General features: G+C 47.5%; 1 protein-coding gene across 1 annotated transcript in view; it reads right to left on the reverse strand.

Moving 5' to 3' along the window:
- The window catches only part of syt9b (synaptotagmin IXb), a 182,665-nt gene that overhangs the window by 63,217 nt on the left and 95,057 nt on the right, over window positions 1-24,391 (reverse strand). The gene's annotated exons all lie outside the window — the stretch shown is intronic.

The following is a 24,391-nucleotide window of genomic DNA, read 5'->3' on the forward strand; positions in this document are numbered from 1 at the left end:
TGGAAGCAGATTCAATAGTAACTTTCAAAAGGGAATTGGATAAATAACTTAAAAAAGAAACATTTTGCAGGGCTTTGGGGAAAGAGCTGGGGGGAGTGGGACTAATTGGATCGCTCTTTCAAAGAGCCGGCACGATGGGCTGAATGGCCTCCTTTTGTGATACTTCATGCTATAGGATAAAATATAAAAGGGTCTGCTTTGGGCATGAGATTGGATACTTGGGAATGGAAGTTTTATTAAAATTAATTCTTGGAATGTGGGTGTTGTTGGCAAGGTCGGAAGTTATTGCTGAACCCTTAATTGCCTTGAGAAGGTGGTTGGTCTTCTTAAAACACTGCATTTAGTGGTTTGATACAACTGAGCATCTCGCTGGGCCACTTCAGAGAGTAGTTAAGAGTCAACCACGTTGATGTGGGACTGGGGTCACATGTAGGCCCAGACCGGGTAAGGATGGCAGGTTTTCTTCCCTAAAAAGGACATCAGTGAACCAGTTTTATGACAATCCGACAGCTTCATGGTCACTTTTATTGATTGGAGATTTTTAAAAAACTGAATTCAAATTCTCAAACGCCACGGTGGGATTTAAACTTACAGGGGGCGAAATTCCCCCGCTCCCCGTTTGGAGGGGGTAACCTTCTGGGCCCAGGAAATTTATCACCTGGCCCGGAAGTTCCACCCCGGCACGGAATTCGGCCCTTCCACCCCTCAATGGACGCCGAGCGCTATCGGAGACACACCACATCTGCATCCGAAACTAAAGGGCCTCCGCGGGCAGAAAGTTAGGCTACTTGCTCAACTCCTGCCTAGCGAATGTCCTTCAAATTCTTACAAATGAAAAAAGCAGGCATAAGGCCTGTTTTTATCAGCATAAGACTTTTAAAGTACAGAAAAATAAATGTAAAAAATAATTTAAACATTTAAAATCCTGTTAATTCGGTAAGTTTATTTTTAAACCCTTTAAAATATGTAAATTTATTTCTCAAAAAATAACATTTTTGTTTTAAATAATTAAATTCCATTTTTTATTAATTTGAAATATGTGATGGTTTTGTTTTTGTTATTTTCAGTGTTTGTGTGTTTTTGGGGATATTCCCATTCATACTTACGGCAGCTCCATACATTAGGAAGGACAGGCAAAAAGGAAACTGGGGTGATGTGGCGTTGTTAGTAAAGGATGAAATCTGAGATATAGTGAGAAAGGATATTGGCTTGGAAAATCAAGATGTAGAATCATTCTGGGTGGAGCTAAGGAGCACCAAGGGGCAGAAAACATTGGTGGGAGTTGTCAATAGGCCTCCAAACATTAGTGGTAATGTAGGGGACGGCATCAAAGAGGAAATTAGAGATTCATGTAACAAAGGTACTACAGTAATCATGGGTGACGTTAATCTACATATAGACTGGCCAAACCAAATTAGTAATAATACTATGGAAGAATTATGTGTACGAGATGGTTTTTTAGACCAGTATGTTGAGGAGCCTACAAGATGGCTATACTAGATTGGGTATTGTGCAATTAGAAGTGGTTAATTAACAGTCTTGTTGTGCAGGATCCTTTAGGGAAGAATGACCATAACATGACTGAATTCTTTATTAAGATGGAAAGTGAAGTAGTCCAATCCGAAACTAGGGTCCTAAATCTAAACAAAGGAAACTACGAAGGTATGAGGAATGAATTGGCTATGATAGATTGGGAAGATTCATTAAAAGGCATGACAGTGGAGAGGCAATGGCTAACATTTAAAGAATGAATGCACAAATTGCAACAGTTATACATTCCTTTCTGGCACAAAAACATGAAAGGAAAAGTGGCCCAACCATGGCTAACAAAAGAAATTAAGGATAGTATTAGATCCAAAGAGGAATCATATGAAGTTGCCAGAAAAAGTAGCAAGCCTGAGGATTGGGAGCAGTTTAGAAGTCAGCAAAAAAGGACTAAGAGATTGATTAAGCGGGGAAAATAGAGAATGAGAGTAAACTTGCAAGGAACATAAAAACCAACTGCAAAAGTTTCTACAAGTATGTAAAAAGAAAAAGATTAGTGAAGACAAATGTAGGTCCTTTACAGACAGAAATGGGAGAATTTATAATGGGGAACAAGGAAATGGCAGAACAATTAAATAAATACTTTGGTTCTGTCTTCACAGTAGAAATGGTAGGGAACCAAGGGTCTAGTGAGCAAGAGGAATTAAAGGAAATGATTATTAGTAAGAAAATAGAGCTGGAGAAATTAATAGGATTGATAGCCGATAAATCCCCAGGGCCTGATGATCTGCATTCCAGACTACTAAAAGAAGTAGCCATGGAAATAGTGGATACATTGGTTGTCATCTTCCAAAATTCTAAAGATTATGGAACAGTTCCTGCAGATTGGAGGTTGGAAAATGTAACCCCACTATTTAAAAAAGGAGGGACAGAGAAAACAGGGAACTGGGCCCAAGTTTCGAGCCACGCCTAGAACGGCGCAGTCCTGACCTGGACGCCCGTTTTTCACGCCACAAAGTGTGCCTAAAAAAACCCTCCGTATTCTCCACCTCCCTGCAGGTCCTCTGGCCCTTGGCGCAGCGCAGCAGGAGCTGTGGGGGGCGGAGCCAGGTCCCTGCGCCGAATACAGTGCCGGGACCTCTGCACATGCGCGCTACAGTGGGCACGCAAGTGCAGTAGCTCCAGGCGCCCGAAACTGTGTGGGAGGGGCCCGAAGCACGCAGCCCCTAGCCCTGGACGAATGGCCTCACTGGGGCTGCGTGAATAAGGCTCCTCCCATGGCCAGCTCCTGCTTCCTCCCGACCCGACTCGGCTCCCGCTTCCCGCCTCTGGACCGGACCCGACACCCGCTCCCCCCCCTCCCCCCATCCCCGGATCGGACCCGACACCCGCTCCCCCCCCGCCTCCGGACCGGATCCGACACCCGCTCCTCCACCCCCCCCCCCGCCCCCGGACCGGACCCGACACCCGCTCCCCCCCCCCCCTCCGCCCCCGGACTGGATCCGACCTGATCTCCCTCCCCCTGACCTGACCTCTCTCTCCCTCCCTCCCTCCCCCCGACCCGAACCGAACCGACCTCCCTCCCACCACCCCCCTGACCTGACCCAACGCCACCTACCTGTAAATCTGGTGCTGGGGACGGGCCCTGCCCGAAGTCTCGGGCCCAGCCTGTTCAGCCTCCCTCCCCCTTTTCCTTTCCCCCCACCCCCCCCAATCTCCTTCCCCCCCCCAATCTCCTTCCCCCCCCCCCAATCTCCTTCTCTCCCCCCAATCTCCTTACCCACCCCCCAATCTCCTTTCCCCCCCAATCTCCTTCCCCCCGCCAATCTCCTTGCCCCCCCAATCTCCTTCCCCCCCCAATCTCCTTCCCCCCCATCTCCTTTCTCCCCCTTCTCCCCTTTATCCCCTTCTCCCCCCGCCCCCCTTCTCCCCCCTCCCCTTCTCCCCCCCTCCCCCTTCTCCCCATCCCTCCCCCTTCTCCCTCTTCCCTCCCCCTTCCCTCCCTCTGCTCCCCCCCTCTCTCCCTCTACCCTCCTCCTCCCCCTCCCCTCGCTGTCAGAAACACAGACACTGACAGACAGAGAATGAGAGACACACACAGACAGAGAGATAGAGACACACTGGGGAGGGGGGGGGCATCCCGGCACGCTGTTGGAGGGCTCCCGGTGCTGCAGTCGGTAAGTAGAAAATGTTTTATTTATTGATTTAAAATTTTTTTTATTTCTTATTAATTTTTTTTGATTGATTTATTGGTTGATTTATTGATGTATTTATCATTTATTATTGCTGATGGCTCTTTATTTGTAAAACTGAAGTCCCTTTAAACACCCGCCCCCCACCATTCCCTACGCCTGATTTGTAACCTACGCCTGATTTTCTAAAGTGTAGACAAGGTTTTTTCGAGCGTACAAAAATCTTCACTTACTCCATTCTAAGTTAGTTTGGAGTAAGTTTTCACTCACGAAACTTTGAAATCAGGCGTAAGTGGCCGGACACGCCCCCTTTTGAAAAAAAAATTCTGTTCCAAAGTGAAACTGTTCTAACTGACTAGAACTGGAGCAAACTAAATGACGAGAATTCCGATTTCTAAGATATTCCGTTCTACATCAGTTGCTTCTAAAAATCAGGAGCAAATCATGTGGAAACTTGGGGCCATAGACTGGTTAGCCTAACATCAGTAGTCGGGAAAATGCTAGAGTATTATAAAGGATGTAATAACGGTACGCATAGATAATATCAACGGGATTAGACAAAGTCAACATAGATTTATGAAAGGAAAATCGTGTTTCACAAACCTACTGGAGTTTTTTGAGGATATACCTGATAGAATAGATAAGGGAGAACAAATAGATGTAGTTTATTTGGATTTTCAGAAGACCTTTGATAAAGTCCCACATAAGAATCAAAGAGCAAGTTATTATTTAAATAGAGAAAGATTGCAAAGTGCCGCAGTGCAGCGGGACCTGGGGGTACTTGAGCATGAAACACAAAAGGATAGCATGCAGGTACAGCAGGTGATCAGGAAGGCCAATGGTATCGTGGCCTTTATTGCAAAGGGGATGGAGTATAAAATCAGGGAAGTCTTGCTACAGTTATACAGGGTATTGGTGAGACCACACCTGGAATACTGCATGTAGTTTTGGTTTCCATATTTACGAAAGGATATACTTGCTATGGAGGCAGTTTAGAGAGGTTCACTAGGTTGATTCCGGGGATGAGGGGGTTGACTTATGAGAAAAGGCTGAGTAGGTTGGGCCTCTACTCATTAGAATTCAGAAGAATGAGAGGTGATCTTATCGAAATGTATACGATTATGAGGGGGCTTAACAAGGTGGATGCAATGTTTCCATTGATGGGGGAGGCTAGAACTAGAGGGCAAAATCTTAGAATAAGGGGCCGCCCATTTAAAACAGAGATGAGGAGAAATTCCTTCTCTCAGAGTGTAGTAAATCTGTGGAATTTGCTGCCTCAGAGAGCTGTGGAAGCTGGGACATTGAATAAATTTAAGACAGAAATAGACAATTTATTAAACGATAAGGGAATAAGGGGTTATGGGGAGCGGGCGGGGAAGTGGAGCTGAGTCCATGATCAGATCAGTCATGATCTTATTGAATGGCGGAGCAGGGTCTAGGGGCCTTATTGCCTACTCCTGCTCCTATTTCTTATATTCTTATGTAAGAGGGTAGTGTGCAAAATTAAAGCATGTAGGATTGGGGGTAATATACTGGCATGGATTGAAAATTGGTTAACTGACAGGAAATAGAGAGTAGGAATAAACAAGTCTTTTTCAGGGTGGCAGGCAGTGACTAGTGGGGTACCATAGGGGTCAATGCTTGGGCCCCGGCTATTCACAATATGTATAAATGATTTGGATGAGGGAACCAAATGTAAAATTTCCAAGTTTGCTGACGACACAAAACTAGACGGGATTGCGAGTTGTGAGGAGGATGCAAAGACGCTGCAAGGCAATTTAGATAGGTTGAGTGAGTGGGCAAACACATGGCAGATGCAGTATAACGCAGATAAATGTGAAGTTATCCACTTTGGTAGGAAAAATATAAAGACAAAGCGTTATTTAAATGGTGATAGCTTGGGAAGTGTCGATGTACAGAGGGACATGGAAAGCAAACATGCAGGTGCAGTAAGCAGTTAGGAAGGCAAATTGTATGTTGGCTTTCATTACAAGAGGATTTGAGTACAGGAGCAAGGATGTCTAACTACAGTTATAGAGGGCCTTGGTGAGACCGTACCTGGAGTATTGTGTGCAGTTTTGGGCTCCTTACCTAAGAAAGGATATACTTGCCATAGAGGGAGTGCAGCGAAGGTTCACCAGACTGATTCCTGGGATGGCAGGACTGTTGTATGAGGAGAGACTGAATCGACTAGGCCTGTATTCACTAGAGTTTAGAAGAATGAGAGGGGATCTCATTGAAACGTATAAAATTCTGACGGAGTTGGATTTCCTGGATGCGGGGAGGATGTTTCCCTTGGATGGGAAGTCACAATCTCAGGATACAGGTAGGAAATTTAGGATTCAAATCAGGAGAAATTTCTTCACTCAGAGGGTGGTGAACCTGTGGAATTCTCTACCACAGAAGGTTGTGGTGGCCAAGTCTGAATATATTTAAGAAAGAGATAGATAGATTTCTAGACACACAAGGCATCAAGGGGTATGGGGAGAAAGCGGGAATATGGTGTTGAGATAGAGGATCAGCCATGATCATAGTAAATGGCGGTGCAGACTCGAAGAGCCAAATGGCTTAATACTGTTCCTATTTTTTATGTTTCTATGTTTCTATAATTCCGGATAATTTAAAGATCTTAATTCTGGATGGCAGCAGTTTCGTGATAATTTGAGTTATCTCAATATCCCGTAAACAACCAGCTTGTCGTGACCCAAAGCTGCGAAATTACTGTAGTGACACCAAGAGTCAGGTGCTTACTCTCCTCTATCTTAGAGCAGATGCCAAACCTCTAATGTTAAATGGGTTAACACCTCCACCGAACTAATGGACTGAGGAAAGACATACAAGCATTCATTCATCATTACCGGCATCAACTTCAAGCCTTGTTCATTGATTTCTAATCAGGTTAAATTATGTTGCATTCTTCTAATGGGACTAAATAGCAGCTCCATTACTGCCTGAATCTAAATAATTTAGAAGTTGCTCAAACAAGAATTGAATAAATACATTTTAGTTTCGCCCTCCTGCAGGCCCCATGAGGAAACCTGGGACCAGCATTTCCCGAGACATTACTCCCCCCCCTACCCCGAACCACGATCCCCTCCACTACCCTCGCCCCACCGAACACCTTCCTCAGTGTCTGACACTCTTCTTGTGGGCTTTTGACCGGATAGGATTTTTGATGGGGTTTGAGGAATGGTATAAAAACTGAAGAATTAGGAGCAGGAGTAGGCCTTTTGGGCCCTCGAGCCTGCTCCGCCATTCACTAAGGTCATGGCTGATCTTCGATCTCAACCTCACTTTCCCGCCCTCTCCTCATATCCCTTGATTCCCCCTAGAGACCAAAAATCTATCAGTATATACTCAGTCCTCTGGATAGAGATTTCCAAGGATTGAGTGAAGAAATTCCTCCTCAACTCTGTCCTAAATGGCCGACCCCTTAACCTGAGACTGTGACTCCCTTAGTTCCAGACTCTCCAGCCAGGGGAAACAATCCCTCTCGGTATACGTTTCAATGAGATCACCTCTCATTATTCTAAACTTCAGGCCCATTCTATACTTGGGGAATAGTAGCATTCGAATGGGGATTGGGGAATGGTAGAGTCTGGATGGATTTGGAAGAGTCCGGATGGGGTTTGGGGAGTGTTAGAGACCGGATGGGAATTGGGGAATGGTCGAGTCCGGATGGGGATTGGGGAATGGTAGTCTGGATTGATTTGGAAGATTCCGGATGGGGAATGTTAGAGATTGGATGGGGAATTGAGGAATGGTACAGTCTGGATGGGGTTTGGGGAATGGTACAGTCTGGATGGATTTGGAAGAGTCCGCATGGGGAATAGTGAATGGTAGAGTCTGGATGGGGATTGGGGAATGGTACAGTCTGGATCGGGTTTGGGGAATGGTACAGTCTGGATGGATTTGGAAGAGTCCGCATGGGGAATGGGGAATGGTAGAGTCCGGATGGGGATTGGGAAATGGTAGAGACTGGATGGGGAATGGGGAATGGTAGAGACTGGATGGGGAATGGGGAATGGTACAGTCTGGATGGATTTGGAAGAGTCCGCATGGGGAATGGGGAATGGTAGAGTGCGGATGGGGATTGGGAAATGGTAGAGACTGGATGGGGAATGGGGAATGGTAGAGTCCAGATGGGGTTTGGGGAATGGTAGAGTCCGGATGGGGTTTTGGGAATGGTAGAGTCCGAATGGGAATTCTCTGCCCCAAAGTGCAGCAGCATTGATGGTAAAGAATATCTATTTACAAAGCTGGAAATTTTATAAAACCGATGTGAAACCGAGACTTTGTGGTGGCTTTTGTAATCAAACCATTGCTGAAAGCAGAGCTTTGCATCTGAATAAATGTACAGTTTGTCCCTCTCTGACATGTCTAATATTCTAATTGTCTTTGATGAGGACCAGTGGTTCTGACTGTGTCCAGAGTGGGTCAGCTGGCAACTCTGGGAACCAGTTACATTTAACTTGCCATTTCATAGCACTCGCTCCTCGGAGTCAGAAGGTTGTGGTTTGATGTCCCACTCCAGAGACTGGAACACAAAAATCCAGGCTGGCACTCCAGTGCAGTACTGAGGGAGCGCTGCACTGTCGGAGGTGCCGTCTTTCACATGTACATTAAACCAAGGCCTTGTCTGCCTCTCAGCTGGACATAAAAGATCCCATGGCACATTTCGAAGAAGAGCAGGGGAGTTCTCCCCGGTGTCCTGGGGTCAATATTTATTCCTTAAATCAACATCATTATCTCATTGTTGTTTGTGGGAGCTTATGTGCGCAAGGTGGCTGCCGCGTTTCCTACATTACAACAGTGACTGCACTTCAAAAGTACTTCATTGGCTGTAAAGCACTTTGGGTCATCCTGAGGTCGTGAAAGGCGCTAAATAAATGCAAGTCTTTCTTTCGTTCTAGGATAGATCCCACTGCAGAAGGATATACCAAAGCCAAGTTTTGCATGAAGCAAATAGATAACCATCAACTACAAAACCTGTTAGTGAGGCTTGTTTCAATATTATTACTTTCGGCCAATAGTCGAGGGAGCTAACACAGAGCATTTCCCTGAATCTATAATCTGATGCAGCAAAGCATTGGAAAACATGATTGCAAAAATACTTTAACAAAATAATTACTATATAAATAATAATGACTGCAGCATAAATAATTGGTTGACTTTTACATTTTTGCTTCCGACAGTAGAATTGCTATTCTTTTCAAACAAAGACTTTTGGCCTGGTCTCCTGGGAGAGATGATAGAGTAAATCAAATGATAGTGGGTCACCTGCCATTAGTGTATGTTTAGAACATTAATTGAAGTCAATGGACATGAAAATCAAGAGAGATGGAAGAAGTGCAGCTGATCTGTTATTGCCTGCTTTACACTGTTGCCCAAAGTCAAAATTAACCCCTTATGTTTTTTTGTGTCAGCCATGGCTCAGTGGGTGGCACTTTCTTTCGCCTCTGAGTCAGAAGGTTGTGGGTTCAAGTCCCACTCCAGGGACCTGAGTACAAAAATCTAGACTGACGCTCCAGTGCAGTGCTGAGGGAGCGCTGTACTGTTGGAGGTGCCGTCTTTTTGCTGAGACGTTAAACTGAGGCCCTGACTGCTCTCAGATGGATGTAAAAGATCCCATGGCACTATTTCGAAGAAGAGCATTGGAGTTATCCCCGGTGTCCTGGGGCCAATATTTATCCCTCAAGCTGTATCACTAAAACAGATTCTCTGGTCATTATCGCATAGCTGTTTGTGGGAGCTTGCTGTGTGCAAATTAGCTGCTGTGTTTCCTACATTGCAACAGTGACTGTAAAGCACTTTGGCTGTAAAGCACTTTGGGATGTCGTGAGGTTGCGAAAGGCAGTATACAAATGCAAACTCCTTCTTTCTTTTGTCTTTCAGTTATTAAATATTCATTGAGGTTAATTACCATTGGTGTCAAGTTTTGATAACCTTGGTTAGACCGTGCACAGTTCTGGGCTCCATATTCCGAAAAGCACGGGAGAAGGTGCAAACAAGATTTACAAGGATGATACCAGAACTGAGCGGGTGCAGCTATCAGGAAAGATTGAAAGACTGGGGCTCATTTCTCTGGAAAAGAGAATACTGAAGGGTGACCCAATAAAGGTTATCAAAATAAACATGAGGGGGTTTGATAGGGTAAATGTAGAGAAATGTTTCCACTTGTGGGGAAGACCAAAACTGGGGGCCATTAGTATAAGATAGTCACCAATAAATCCTGTAGGAATTTCAGGAGAAACCTCGACCCAGAGAGTGGTGGGAATGTGGAACTTGCTGCCAGGGAGTCGTTGAGGCGAATAGTATAGATGCATTTAAGGGGAAGCTGGATAAACACATGAGGGAGAAAGGAATAGAAGGTTATGTTAATATGGTGAGATGAAGTAGGGTGGGAGGAAGCTTGTGTGGAGCATAAAAACTGGCACGGACCATTTGGGCTGAATGGCCTGTTTCTGGGCTGTAGATTCGGGCTGGGCCTCATTTAAATCCCGTCGATTCACTTCCCTCTCACGACACGTAGCAGAGCGGCTCTCGGCATGGGGGTGGGGGGGGGGACGCGGGGTTGCGGAGGGGGAGCAGATGGCTTTTGGTGTCAGCCATGGCTCAGTGGGTAGCATTTTCGCCTGAGTCAGAAGGTTTTAGGTTCAAGCACAATTCCAGGGACTTGAGCACATGATCAAGGCTGACGCTCCCAGTGCATGTGATGAGGGAGTGCTGCACTGTCGGAGGTGCCGTCTTTCAGATGAGGCATTAAACCGAGGCTCCACATGCCCTCCCACGTGGACATAAACGATCCCAAAGTGCAAGGGGAGTTCTCCCTGGTGTCCTGGGGCCAATATTTAGCCTTAAACCAACATCACTAAAAAAACAGATTGTCTGGTCAAAGCTGTTTGTGGGAGCTTGCTGTGCCGAAATTGGCTGCACATTTTCTACATTAAACAGTGACTACAGTTCAAAAGTACTTCATTGGCTGTGAAGCGATTTGGGATGTCTGAAAGTTGTGAAAGGCGCTATATAAATGCAAGTCTTGCTTTTTTGCTTTTTAGTCTTCTCACTATCCATACAAGCGGTGGGGTGGGGAACTTTCAGTAATGTCATCACCGTAGGGAGGATTCCCAATCCTGATTTTCGCAGCCAGCACTCCGGATCACCCTGTGGGGAATCTGCCTGGGTTCCTTTCGAGAAGCCGAGTGTGCCCTTCAGAATATAGGAGTGTGGAGGAGGGCTGCTGGGAGTGCGTCAATGTCTACAGAGGGTCCCCACACATACACTCAGGACAATTTAAAAAACCCCTCCCTCAAAAATATGGTGAGAGACGAGACATTTTACATACTTATCCATGAGATTTCGACAGCCACCAAGAGGTGCGTTGTCACTTTGACGACTGGTCACATTACCACACGGGAATTTGATTGCTAACAACCGACAACAGTGACAACTATTAACTCATTTTGTTTTTAAATGCACTACAATTTTTGCAAGGAAACAGCAACCACTTGTATTCATATAGCACCTTTAACGTAGTAAAATGACCCAAGGCGCTTCGCAGGAGCAATTATCAAACAGAATTTGACACCGAACCACATAAGGAGATATTAGGACTGGTGGCCATATTTTCGCTACGCACTGAATATGTTTTGCTAGGCCATTGGAAACTAACATTAGTCTTTCTGCACAGAGAATGAGACACTGCAAGGTACAGCAACAGTAAAAAAAAGACTTGAATTTCTATAGCGCCTTTCATGAACACTGGACGTCTCAAAGCGCTTTACAGCCAATTAAATACTTTTTGAGTGCAGTCGCTGTTGTAATGTGGGAAATGCGGCAGCTGATTTGCACACAAGCAAGCTCCCACAAACAGCAATGTGATAATGACCAGACAATCCATTTTTGTTATGTTGATTGAGCGATAAATATTGGTCTGGACACTGGGGATAACTCCCTTGCTCTTCTTCGAAACAGTGGCCATGGGATCTTTTACGTCCACCTGAGAGGGCAGCCGGGCCCTTGGTTTAATATCTCATCTGAAAGACGGATTTCAGCTCATTAATACTACATAAGAACATAAGAAATAGGAGCAGGAGTAGACCATTTGGCCCCTCATGGCTGATCTGATCTTGGCCTGAATTCCACTTCCCCACCCACTCCCCATAACCCTTGACTCCCTTATCTATCAAAAATCTGTCCATCTTCACCTTAAATATACTCAATGACCCAGCCTCCACAGCTGTTTGGGTAGAGAATTAATTCCACAGATTCACAACCCTCTGAGAGAAGAAATTTCTCCTCATCTTTGTTTCAAATGGGCAACCCCTTATTCTGAAATTATGCCCCCCAGTTCTAGATTCCCCCATGAGGGGACTACAGTGTGTTCTGCAGCACGTATCCCCATTATGCTTTGAACCTCTCAATGATGCTTTTACATTACGCTTCTACTCAATGCTCTCTTAATTAATAAACAGAGCAAGTATTTAGCCAAGTGCAGAACTTCTACAGGAGCAACTTGCATTTATATAGCACCATTAATGTAGTAAAACATCCTAAGGCACTTCACAGGAGTATTCATAGAATCATAGAAATTGACAGCATGGAAGGAGGCCATTCCAGCCCATCGTGTCCGCGCCGGTCGACCAAGAGCTATCCAGCCTAATCCCACTTTCCAGCTCTTGGTCCGTAGTCCTCTAGGTTACAGCACTTTAAGTGCACATCCAAGCATTATTCAGGCAAAATCTGACACTGAGCTGCACAAGGAGATATTAGAAAAGCAAAATACTGCAAATGCTGGAATCTGAAATAAAAACAGAAAATGCTGGAAATCTCAGCAGGCCAGGCAGTGTCTGTGGAGAGAAAAACAGAGTTAACGTTTCGGGTCTGTGACCCTTCGTCAGACCTGACCTGAAACATTAACTCTGTTTCTCTCTCCACAGATGCTGCCTGACCTGCTGAGATTTCCAGCATTTTCTGTTTTTAATAAGGAGATATTAGGACAGGTAACCAAAAGCTTGGTCAAAGACGTAGGTTTTAAGGAGAGTTTAAAAGGAGGAGAGAGGTAGAGAGGTTCAGGGAGAGAGTTCCAGAGCTTAGCACCTAGGCAGCTGAAGGCACGACCGCCAATGGCGGAGTGATGGCATTCGAGGATGCGCAGGGGGGCCAGAATTGGAGGAGTGCAGGGGTCTTGGAGGGTTGTCGTGCTGAAGGAGGTTGCAGAGAGAGGGAGAATGATGAAGACATACAAGAGTTGATGGTGTGCTGAACAATGCAGTGTTTGCCCAGCCACAGTGCAGACAGCTGCAGCTGTCCCATCAGGCAGCTTGACCTCATTTTCCAGAGGCAGATTGATGTTCGGAGGCTGGTGCAGTGAGCGCACAGCTGGACCGGTCTCTCTATCAACCCCCTCCCCCACACACGTGACTGCTGGGAAGCAGAAACCTGGCAGGACCAACGCCATCGAGGGCAGTGCTACTGCTCAGCGCAGATTGAAAACATGGCTCTTCTGTTCCTATTTTACAAATCAAGGACATGCTCGGGGGGAGAGATTCCTTGTGAGAAATGTAGACCTTCTGGTCGGCACGGTTATCAACACCGACAACAGTCAACGCTCCAATTAAAACAGGGCTGCTACAACAAGACAGACACAATTGCATTTACATAGTGTCGTTCTCCACCTGAGGACACCCCAAAGCACTTGACAGCCAATTAACTATTGTTTTTGTTGCTGTTGTAATGTGGGAAACGCGGCAGCCAATTTGCGCACAGCAAACTCCCACAAACAGCAATGTGATAATGACCAGATAATTTGTTTTTTTGTTATGTTGATTGAGGGATAAATATTGGCTCCTGGACACCGGGGAGAACTCCCCTGCTCTTCTTCAAAAAAGTGGCAATGGGATCTTTTACGTCCAGGTGAGAGGGCAGACAGGGCCTCGGTTTAATGTCTCATTTGAAAGACGACACCTCCCTCAGCACTGCACTGGAGTGTCAGCCTGGATTATGCCTGATGCCATCGATGGAGATCATTCTGCCCATTGAAAGAGGAAACTCTGTTGGTTTTAGGCAGGTGCCTTTGCCGCAATCCATTCATTACTTTTAAAGTGCAGTCACCGTTGTTGCATAGGAAAATAATAAATCCTTCTGACTGGATTTTCAATATTTTTCTGAAGCAATGTAATAGGAAGAGAGGGCCTTGACTTAATTGGCTCAGTGGGTAGCACTCTCGCCTCTAGGTCAGACTTAACCACTGCAATCTAGGCTGACACTCCCAGTGCAGTGCTGAGGGAGTGCTGCATTGTCAGAGGGGCCGTCTTTCAGATGAGACTTTAAACTGAGGCCCCGTCTGTCTTCTCAGGTGGACGTGAGAGATCCCACGGCCACTATTTCAAAGAAGAGCAGGGGAGTTCTCCCCGGTGTCCTGGGGCCAATATTTATCTCTCAATCAACATCACAAAAACAGATTATCTGGTCATTATCACATTGCTGTTTGTGGGAGCTTGCTACACGCAAATTTTCTGCTGCGTTTCCTACATTATAGCTGTGACTACACTCCAAAAGTATTTCATTGGCTGTAAAGCATTTGAGATGTCGATGGTCATGAAAGGCGCTATAGAAATGCAATTTGTTCAGTGCGCGAAATTGCGTGAGGTCCCGGTTGGGGGTATTAATAGCCGCGAGCCGAGATTTCCTGTGCCAGACGCAGAAGTGTCGCCCCGCGAGTTAAATTGGGCTTACCGCCCCCAAGAGGAGGTGGAGTGCAAAGTCTCCTGCTTCCATTAAAGGGGAGGGGCCACGCTGCCAACGTTGCAGGAGGGGGAAGGGGCCAGCGGTAGAGCACTGGGGAGCGGGGTTGCCGTGACAGCAGCCCGGCACAGAATTGGACTGTAACCTCGCGGCACGGACCTGCGATCTGAAGTTGAGAAGGCCGCGACTGGTAAGTTGGCCATTTTTACATTTTCAGTGCTGCACCTCCCCTTTAATTTTCACCCCGTGAGTAGCCTAACGCCGGTATGCGCCCTGTGAAACAGTCGTTGGCATCGCCTCGCGGTAGTCTCATGAGGGTGCTTGCGAATTTTTGCTCTGGGGCGAAAACGGATCACTGCGCACGGTGATGATGCCGGTATCGCCGACGCAGCGGCCTGGGGCGCTACGCAGGATTTTTTCATGAGTCGCTAGCGGCGCCGCACTGTGCCCGGGCGGAAAGTTGTTTGTGCACTGTTAGTACCTCCAGGGGGCGCTAACGGGAGGCGTAAGTGACCCGAATATTTTCTCCCTTCTTTCTTTTTTTAAATGTCTTCAAGAAGGGTGCCACCTCTGATCAGGCAGTGCTATCTCAGTTCTGTGATTGCAGAGTCAGTCTTGATTACACACACAGGCTCTGGGGTGGGCGTTTGAATCCCACAGCTCCGGCTCAGCAAGGTGACAAGCGTGACCAATCCAAGCACTCTTGAAATGGCACTAAATGTTAGCAACTGCACCTCAAAATGGAACGTGGTCTGAACTACAAATGGTACGTGTCATGTATTCAACTGTCATTGTAACCCATGTATAAGCTGACCTAAGTTATACACCTTGAGAACACTGACCACAGGGGGCAAATTTGTGGGAGACACTCCTAACCTGGACTTTCCGGTATAAAAGGGGAAGCTTCACCCACCGTCTATCTCTTGAGGTCTTGGTAATAAAGGTAACTGGTCACAGAGTGACCTTCTCTCAAGAATGGGTCTCGTGTGCATTTATACTGTATAGTAAGGACATATTATTGGCGATGAGAAACTGGGATTTAAACCAGGCGAACATGGCCACTAGCAGCACAGAAGAAAGGTACTGTGTTGGTGATGATTGGGACGACTTTATTGAGAGACCACAGCAAAGTTTTGTCACTAAGGAATGGTTGGGACAGGATTCGGCCGACAAACGCAGGGTTCATCTCCTGATAGTTTGTGGATCCAGAACGTACTCCCTGATGAAGGACCTTCTAGCGCCAGAGAAGCCGGTGGACAAGACATTCGAAGAGCTCAGTAAGTTGATCGGGGAACACCTTAAACCAGCGAGCAGCATGCACATGGTGAGACACTGGTTTTACACGCACAGGCGGCGAGAAGGGCAAACCGTTCCAGACTTCGTGCCAGATCTCCGGCAAGTGGCGAGCCTATGTAAGTTCCCAGATGCATGCAGAGTGGAGATGCTGCGAGACTTTTTTTATTGAGGGCATCGGGCACGCTGGGGTTTTCAGGAACCTGATTGAGACCAAAGACTTGATCTTGGAAGCAGCGGCTCTGATAGCCCAGACAAATATCTCAGGGGAGGAAGAGACCAGAATGATTTATGGCAAAAATCTTGGCTCAAATGCGGCAAACGACCAGGGAGTCAACATTGTTAACGCGGCACACAGTTCTCTAGGCAGACAAGGGCAATCGGACATGCCCCAGCATGCAGTCGAACCCAAAGGGGGAATTTAACAGAGACAATGGCTAGCTGAACGACGATTCATGCCATCGCAATGGACAATGCGGCCAGTAATGGGGCCATCAACACCTGTCAATGGTGCGCTTAAGGACAGTTACAGAGACAGTCAGAGATGATCGATTGGTAATGGACCTTTCGCATTCTATCTTTTCCCGCATCACGTACGGCACCGCTCTGGCCTTGTGGTGTACTGGCCTGGCATCCGGGTTTATGTGAATCATTACCTTGGTCCCCATTAAAGTGCCGATGCCGGGTTGAAATCATGAGTCAAATTTGTCCAGGATCTGTGAGAATGATACTCGCTCCACAGAAGAAATTGCATTGACATCGCCCCATTTCCAGTTCATGACAGCAAGCCAACACCTCCCCAGTAGTGCGGGACCATCTCCCGGGACAATCCAGAGTGGCAACCTGTTCTCCGAATCTTTGTGGGTCACGACTACCGTGGTGCTGCCTAGCATCGGAATGATCTCCTTTGTACATGTCCATAGCAGTGCGCCAATCGGCAATAATTTTGGCCTCCTGGCCTTGGACACCCACAACCTTTTGAACTGTTGGATACTCATCAGGGACTGGCTGGCCCCTGTGTCTAGCTCCATTAATACTGGGATGCCATTGAGGAGCACTTTCATCATTATCGGTGGCATCCTGGTATATGAACTGTATATATGCTCCACATGAACTCGCTGAACTTCAGCTTCCAGCAATTTCCCCCAGTATTCATTTGGCCTCGTAGGGCTTACATCGGACCCGTCCTCCTTGTACATCAACCTGGCTGCAGGCTTCCTGCACATACGCGCCAAGTGACCGCTGACATTGCAGATTCTGCAGGTATATTGCTGATACCTGCAGGCTCTGGCTGAGGGAAGGCATCATCTCGCCAGTCGAATTCAGTGACTGGGCGAGCCCGATCGTGCCGGTGCTCAAGGCGGATGGGTCGGTCAGGATATGTGGTGATTACAAGGCCACCATCAATCGGGTGTCACTCCAAGACCAGTACCTGCTACCGAGAGCGGAGGACCTCTTTGCGACGCTATCCGGTGGCAAACTTTTTTCAAAATTGGACCTGACCTCAGCTTACATGTCCCAGGAGCTGGCGAGTGAGTCGAAGAAGCTGACCACCATCACGACACACAAGGGGTTGTTTGAGTATAACAGATGTCCGTTTGGGATTCGTTTGGCCGCCGCAATCTTTCAGCGAAATATGGAAAACCTCCTCAAGTCGATTCAAAGGTTGATGGTTTTTTAAGACGACATCCTCATCACGGGTCGCGATCCTGAAGAACACTTCCACAACCTGGAGGAGGTGCTACACAGACTGGACCGGGTAGGGCTGTGACTGAAAAAGGTGAAGTGCATCTTCTTAGCTCCAGAGGTAGAATTCCTGGGGAGGAGGGTAGCAGCAGACAGGGTCAGACCTACTGCGTCCAAAATGGAAGCGATCCAGAGAGCACCTAGACCCCGTAACACGACAGAGCTGCGTTCGTTCCTGGGGCTCCTGAACTATTTTGGTAACTTTCTTCCCAAATTGAGCACGCTGTTAGACCCGCCGCAAAGATCGTGATTGGGTCTGGGGGGATAGCCAGGAAAGGATTTTTGATAGAGCATGCAATTTGTTATGCTTCAACAAACTGTTAACGTTATATGACCCGTGTAAGAAACTAGTTTTAACGTGCAATGCGTTATCCTATGGGGTCGGGTGTGTGTTGCAGCATGTGAATGCCAATGGTCAGTTACAGCTGGTAGCTTATGCCTCCAGAAGTCTGTCCCAGGCAGAAAGGGGCTACGGGATGGTAGAAAAGGAAACACTAGCATGTGTATATGCAGTAAAAAAAAATGCACGTACCTGTTTGGCAGGAAATTTGAGCTGGAGACAGATCACAAACCCCTAACGTCCCTTTTGGCTGACAACAAGGCCATAAATGCGAATGCATCGGCCCGCCTACAGAGGTGGGCACTTACATTAGCCGCCTATGACTACACAATTCGGCACAGACCGGGCACTGAAAACTGTGCCAATGCACTCAGCAGGCTCCCACTAGCCACCACTGAGGGAGCAGCTGAGCATGATGCTGAAATGGTCATGGCTGTTGAAGCTTTCGAAAGCGAAGGCTCACCCGTGACAGCCCGTCAGATTAAGGTCTGGACAAATAAAGACCCGCTACTATCTTTAGTTAAGAAATGTGTCCTGAATGGGGACTGGGCAGCCATGTACGGGGCATGCCCTGAGGAGTTTAACCATTTCATAGGCGCAAGGATGAACTCTCGATTCAGGCCGATTGCCTACTGTGGGGAAACCGAGTAGTCATGCCCCATAAGGGCAGAGAGGTGTTCATCAGAGAACTTCACAATGAGCACCCGGGCATTGTCATGATGAAGACAATTGCCAGGTCACATGTTTGGTGGCCGGGGATAGATGCAGACCTGGAACTTTGTGTTCGAATGTACAACACGTGTGCTCAGCTGGGAAACGCACCCAGGGTAGCCCACCTTAGCCCCTGGTCCTGGCCCGCCATGCCATGGTCACGCATCCATGTGGACTACACAGGTCCTTTCATGGGAAAAATGTTTTTGGTTGTAGTAGATGCCTACTTCAAATGGATTGAGTGTGACATTTTAAATTCAAGCACATCCTCAGCCACGGTAGAAAGTCTACCCATTGGTCAGCGAGAATGGCCCGTGCTTCACAAGCACTGAATTCCAGGACTTCATGGCAGGCAATGGAATCAACCATGTCAGAACGGCACTGTTCAAGCCAGCCTCAAACAGCCAGGCGGAACAAGCAGTGCAGATAATCAAACAGAGGATGCTCAGAATCCAAGGGGGTTCCCTACAAAGCCGCTTATCACGCCTCCTGTTGGCCAATAGATCCCAACCACACTCGCTCACAGGGGTTCCACCCACAGAGCTGCTAATGAAAAGGACACTCAAAACCAGGTTATCCCTTATACACCCTACTATGAAAGAAATTGTTGAGAGCAGGCGTCAGTCACAATGTGACAGGAATGCGAGGGAGTGATATATTGATGTCAATGACCCTGTTATTGTCCTTAATTACGCTGCAGGGCCCAAATGGCTTGCAGGCACTGTGATTGCCAAAGAGGGGAATAGGGTTTTGGTAGTTAAACTTACCAATGGACAAATCTGCCGCAAGCACGTGGATCAAACTAAAAGGAGGTTCAGCAACCCCACAGAAGAAGCAGAGGAAGAACACGACGTAGAGTTTACTCCACCACAGGTGACCGAACACAGGAACCAAGTGGAGAAGAGTCCAGTCACTGTGGGCAGTCCGGATAGGCCTGAGGCACCGCAAACAGCAGACACTCAGGCCAGCGCCCAACAACCGGAGCCCCAACTCAGGTGCTCTACAAGGGAGCGTAAACCACCAGAGAGACTTACCTGTGATCCCAATAAGACTTTGGGGGGGGGAGGTGATGTCATGTATTCAACTGTCATTGTCACCCATGTATAAGCTGACCTAAGTTGTACTGACCTTGAGAACACTGACCACAGGGGGCGAACTTGTGGGAGACACTTCTCACCTGGACTTTCCGGTATAAAAGGGGAAGCTCCACCCACCGTCTGTCTCTTGAGGTCTTGGTAATAAAGGTAACTGGTCACAGAGTGATCTTCTCTCAAGTATGGGCCTCGTGTGCATTTATACTGTATAGTAAGGACATATTAGTGTGCATGCTAAGTGGCTGTTTGTAGTTTATGCAACCTTTAGATGAAATCACAAGGTTCAGGTGATTCACAGTAATTGCATTCACAATAATTCACACACCTTTGATTTAACAGTTTTCTATTCTTATATATTTTTTTCCCCGGCGATCATCTGCGACAGCGACATGACAAACAGTTTGCAGAATCTGCGCACGCACAGTGGATGAGGGCCAGCAATCAAGCTACATAACACGGGGATAATAGATAATAATAGGCAGGAATCTGTAAAATGGGTCAGGTCGGCACTGATGGGATGTAAGCGGCAGTTTCGCACGTTTCAATGCTGACAGCTGCAAGGGCTGAACTTCTGACGTGAAGTCAACAAGCGAATGCTCGGTGTTGCTATTTTTAAATACGTTTTATTTTAAAACAGGTTAACACTTCTCTGAAAGTACGTAGTACGAGCATCTGCTATAGTCTGTAGTGAGCTTCAGCAATCAGAATGGGTATGTTGGTTAGATTCAAGTGCTTTTTAATTCACGCTCAGGGTATAGGCATCGCTGGTAAGGCCGGCATTCATCAGCCGTCCCTACTGGCCTGGAGAAGGTGGTGGCAATGGGCTGTTTGTAAATATATATAAAAATATAATATATGTGTATATTGGGGTGTGTATAAAGTCTTACATCGAATGCACATCCATCACACTCCAATCATTGCACTTTCTTGCAGATCTGAAACAATTTTGGAAAGAAAGAGAAACTCTAGCTGTTCATTGACCTGAACCCTGAAATCCATCAATACAGCACTGCTGGGTTCACTGAGCTTTTCCTCTCTTGTTCGTTCAATCAATCACTTAGACGTCAAGCTTCAAGCAAAAACTCGAGGAACACAGAATGTCAAATTACTGTAAAGAAAGAGTTCTTCTAATTGTAGCGCTTTCAGCTGTGAATTATTTGACAGACTTGGTCAGAAATAAAGCGACAATTTTTGGTACTGACACATTTGCCATCCTTCATGTGAATACTTTCTGTCAGAGCAGATCCAGCAAAAGTTGGCTGATGGACCTGATTCCTGGAACCTGCATTCCCACGGATTGCAACTTGGAAATTAGAGGGCGTATGATGCACTAAAATTATTGCACACATTGGATGGTGAAATCTAATAACGGGAGAGAAAGAGATTGAATTTGTAACAGTGAATCGACGAATACATTGATTTATCATCCTCCAGCAGCCCATTGCAGCTCTGTATTATATGGTTAAACCTGTCTTTTCATTATGGTGAATCCTCCCTGACAATGACACAATGCTCAATCTACAATTTTAATTTCTATGGGGCCGAAATTGCCCCTTTTTATAGCCCCGTTAGCACCCCCCCGGATGCACTAACAGGGCACAATGGTGTTTTCACCCGGGGGGAGGGGGATGCCTCCGGGGAAATCACCACGGAGATTTGGGGTGGAGGCACTATTCCGGCAGTGCCAGGGTTAGCGCCCCGGGCCGGCACGCAAACGGCAATGACATTATCGCCGTGCGCTCCGACCCTTTTGCACCCTGTGGGGAAAATTGCCCCACAGGTCGCAAAGCGAGCATGGGTGAACATCTGCCACTGGGACACCCCTTAACGGTAAGGCCTTTAGCGCCCCGGGCCGACATTTTTTATTTGTTAGCCGACTCTTGCGTCGGCCCGACATTGCCGGGGAGGGGAGACCGTTGTGCAGGAGAGGAGGTTCAGGGACAGGGGGGGGGGGGAGGGGGGGACAGTGGGGCTCAGTCCCCGGGGAGAAGCACCAAAGCTGCCTGACTCCCAGAATAAAACATGTTATACACTGAGCATACATCGCAGGCTGACACGGAATCTCCCTCCTCTCATTTATATTTCGCTCTTCATCCCTCCCCAGATTGTGTTGCTCTCCCTCCCTCCCTGCACAGTTTGTTTCTCTCTCTCCTACCCCAGTTTAGGTTCCTCTCTCTCTCCCTCCCCAGAGCATGAAAACATTTTAACAAGTAAAATCAAGAAAAACCCAACGATGTTTTATAAATACATTAAGAGCAAGAGGATAACTGAAGAAAGAGTAAAGCCTATTCTGCTCACCACATTACAGGAATGATGTGGTTGCATTAGCGAGGGTACAGATGAGGGGGCCGAAAGTCAGGAACTGGGCGCACGTATCATCTTCTTGCTGCCATTACTGCTGCTATGGTTACAGCGGACATTGGATCGATTTTCACCGATTTTGTGAAAATAATGTCGACTAGCAGTAATGAGCGATGGGAATCAGGACTTTGCAGCGGTGTGGGTGGGTTGATTGGAGCACAATTACCACCGGGAAATTCACCCTCCTGGTGATTTGCACTGGGAGGATAGATGCACCAGCATCAGTCTTCTTGCACAGGCCAACATCTCAGCATCGAAGCACTGACCACACTCGACCAGCTCCGTTGGGCGGGCCACGTCGTCCGCATGCCCGACACGAGACTCCCTAAGCAAGCGCTCTATTCGGAACTCCAGCCGGCAAGCGAGCCCCAGGTGGGCAGAGGAAACGTTTCAAGGACACCCTCAAAGCCTCCTTGATAAAGTGCAATATCTCCACCGACAGCTAAGTGGAGGAAGTGCATCCGGGAGGGTGCTGAGCATCTCGAGTCTCGTCGCTGAGAGTATGCAGAAAACTGAGCAGGCAGCGGAAGGAGCGTGCGGCAAACCAGACTCCCACCCGCCCTTTCCTTCAACCACTGTCTGTCTCACCTGTGACAGAGTAATTCCCGTATTGGACTGTACAGTCACCTGAGAACTCACTTTTCGAGTGGAAGCAAGTCTCCCTCGATTCCAAGGGACTGCCTTTGATGATGATGTCTGAAGGATGTAATGTCCCCTTCAGACAGCCGGTTGGAACACCTGAAGAATGGCCTAACCTAATATTGGATAGTACTTTTTGCAGGTGTGTCATCTGGGTGCAGAATTTTGGTCCCCGAAATCGGGCCCAATTATGGCCAATTTACAACAACAACTTGTATTTATATAGCGCCTTTAATGTAGTAAAACGTTTCAAGGCACTTCACAGGAGTATTATAAGACAGGCACAACCAGGTCCAATTTCTACCTGAATTTTCCAGAGGGTACACAGTGCACTTGTGAAATTATTCCTGGTAGGTCGCTTCCACGTTTGTTGCTGACTGGATCTTGTAGGAGCCATGCAGCGAATGGGGTTGAAAGTGTTCCTTCAGCTGAGCCACAGCTCCCAGACTATCTGGCACCTTCCCCCTCCTATCTTTGCAAAAAAAAAAGTGTGACTCACGTAAAAGAAAGAAAGACTTGGGGGCTGAAATTCGTTTGGGGGTGGTCACTGAGGCGAGGCGGGAGATTCTGCTCCAGGAGTGGATGTCCCGCCCCAGCCGGGAAATTGGGGTTACCGCCCCTGAGAGGAAGTGGAGTGCAATGTCGCAATGCTCCACTTCCTCTTGAGGGTGGGACCGGGGCACTGACTGCGGGAATTCACCAGAGCTACGCGGGGCGCCGGAAAGCACTGATGAGAACACGGGGCCACTCCCCTTCCGTTACAGGGCATTGCACGCTGCGAACTCTGCACCGTGAAGAAGGGGCCACCACTTTTCCACCAGGAAGCGGGGTTGTCGTGACAGCAGCCGGTACGGAAGCGGAGCGCCAGGCTGCAACATGGCGCACCTGACGAGACAAGGCCACGACCATTGTAAGCCGGCCATTGAAAAAAAAATGGCGCGAGGCACCGCGCCTCTAATTTAGCCGCGCGAGCAGAATCCAGTCCGTTTCCCGACCCGTGAAGCTGGCCCGGACATCACCCGCGACGGCTTCTTGGGGCGCTACCGCTGTTTCGCTATTTCGTTGCCATCGCTGGCGCTGAAGCCCGAGGTGCTACCGGGAGGAGCGCGAGGCACTAGCGGACCCATGCGAGAAATGGATTGCACCCCGATAGTGCCCCTGGGAGGTGCAGACGATGCAAATTTCTCCCCCTTGCATTTCTATAGCGCCTTTCACGCCCACCCTCCCGAATGCTTTACAGTTAATGAAGTACTTTTGAAGTGCAGTCACTGTTGTAATGGAGGAAACACGGCAGTCAATATGTGCACAGCAAGCTCCCACACACAGCAATGTGATAATGACTACATAATCTGTTTTTCGTTATTTTGATTGAGAGATAAATATCAGCCAGGACACCAGGGATAACTCCCATGTTCGTCTTCGAAATAGTGGCCATGGGATCCTTTACGTCCACTAGAGAGGTCAGATGGGGCGTCAGTTTAACATCTCATTAAAAGACAACACCCTGACAGTGCAGCACTCCCTCAGCACTGCACTGCCCTGGAGTGGGACTTGAACTCACAACCTTCTGACTCATAGGCGAGAGCGCTGCCCACTGAGCCACTGGCTGAGACAAACTGGTTCTTGCGTTTCTTCGGCAAACTCGGGAGGGGAGGGGATCGGCGGGGTTTCGTATAATAGAGCTCCACCTAATGGACTACTGTGGTAATGCAACTACTGATGTAAATAATAAAAGATCATGTGGCAAGGTCACATGATGACAGGTTTCTATTAAGAGCCATTTT

This window comes from Pristiophorus japonicus, chromosome 14 (genome assembly GCF_044704955.1).
Source record: "Pristiophorus japonicus isolate sPriJap1 chromosome 14, sPriJap1.hap1, whole genome shotgun sequence".
Taxonomy (NCBI): Eukaryota; Metazoa; Chordata; class Chondrichthyes; family Pristiophoridae; genus Pristiophorus; species Pristiophorus japonicus.